The following is a 1692-nucleotide window of genomic DNA, read 5'->3' as shown; positions in this document are numbered from 1 at the left end:
ATCATATAACCAACTAAAAAACCTATAGAGCTTGTCCCTCTAGTATACTGTCACCCTTCTTTCAACAATAACATTGTACTGGTAAATAAATCTTCAAAATAAATAGTCTTGTGACTTCTCAACATTGACGCTTACTATATTATATTTACCGAATGGATGATTAGATGAAGGCACTCGATTAAGTATCTGCACTTGATCTCCTTTCTGTTTGCCATGCGAACCATCTCTGATGATAATTAACTAACTTAGACATTACATACTACAATGCATTTTTCTGTAATTCAAATGTGCCTCCCTACTCAATAATCCTCAAATTCTACTGTTACTTGAATCAATTCTTAGTAGTCTCAGCATATTTTGTAGATAGGAATTCTGTTCAGGAGCACATATGATGACAATGAAAGATGATTATATCTAAAATATATGGTTTCAATTGAAGTGAATTAAAGTGTAATATTTGACTAAATGTAAAGAGGGAATCCATTCAACAACAGTATAAACAAGTTAGAATGGAACAATATAAAAGATCACACTTGATATTGGTTCAGCATAACATTATTCTACATTAATTTAGAGTGGATTTCGTACAGAATAACATGGAGTATGCATTCGTTCTGTCTACAATCCACTCTTTCGTATTTCTCATATTTCGGTTGTGTGTGATAATCATCGAATTGCAATAAAATCTACATATGAATCAGAGTAATTGATAGGTGTTGTTGTTGTCGTGGTCGTCGTCATGTTCTATGGAGAGTGAATAAATACTTCACTCGACATCAGTCGTTAACCTCTTCTTTATGTCGTACAAATCTCAATCTTACCCTGTTTCATGTTCACTTTCCTCAGTTACACCACAAACCGGTTCACATCCACGTCACTTTCTAAAACACAACAAACTCTTTTCGTTGATATATTCTGTGTCTGTAAAACTAACATACAGTATCTGAGGTAGATTTTTCCATGAATTAAACAATTTTCTCTGACATTTACACCTAAACACATAGGTATACGATTGAGAATGAATGTATCAGAGACTGGATGCATAGTATGATTATTCATCATTGTACGTATAGTCCTGTTAAATGCTTTTGCATTTGCCTTATAAATGATTTTGAATTAACAATGGAAGTATGTTAGGTTGTTGGAGATATCTCTCACCAGACTCTGGACTTCGTTCTCACTCCAATCGGCACTTATCACCATAGGATACTGGGAATCTTGAGTGAACAAATGGTCTCTTTGAGAGTGATTTGAACCTGTGTCATTCAGGCTTAGATGTTTCCATTGAGATGTTGGAGTTGTGACAGATCTGCTATGAGACTGAAATATCTACGATTGATTGATTACAGAGTTGTGGTCAATGTTGTGTTGGTCGGTTCCTCCTAAATACTGATATTATTGTATTGATGAAATTTTAATTGTGGTGAGTAGCCTGAGTAGACATTAGATGTTGAATACTTCCAAACACCTAGCATCAAAACATATAACACGCTATGCCTATTAACTTAGACTAGTAACGTCAATGCATCTTGGTCGATAGAATCTCATCAGCATGAAGGGTCTAGACAAACACGACATTGGTTTTGAGATTGTGAAAATTTGTAGCTCAAGTCGATGATTTCGACAGAGTTTTGTTCTCTTAGCTGAGTGATTTGGTCGTGGAGCTTTCATCACTCTTGTGAGCGATATCAT

This window comes from Schistosoma mansoni, chromosome 6 (genome assembly GCF_000237925.1).
Source record: "Schistosoma mansoni strain Puerto Rico chromosome 6, complete genome".
Classification (NCBI taxonomy): Eukaryota; Metazoa; Platyhelminthes; class Trematoda; order Strigeidida; family Schistosomatidae; genus Schistosoma; species Schistosoma mansoni.
The sequence above is the reverse complement of the archived record's forward strand: the minus strand, read 5'-3'. Positions refer to the sequence as shown.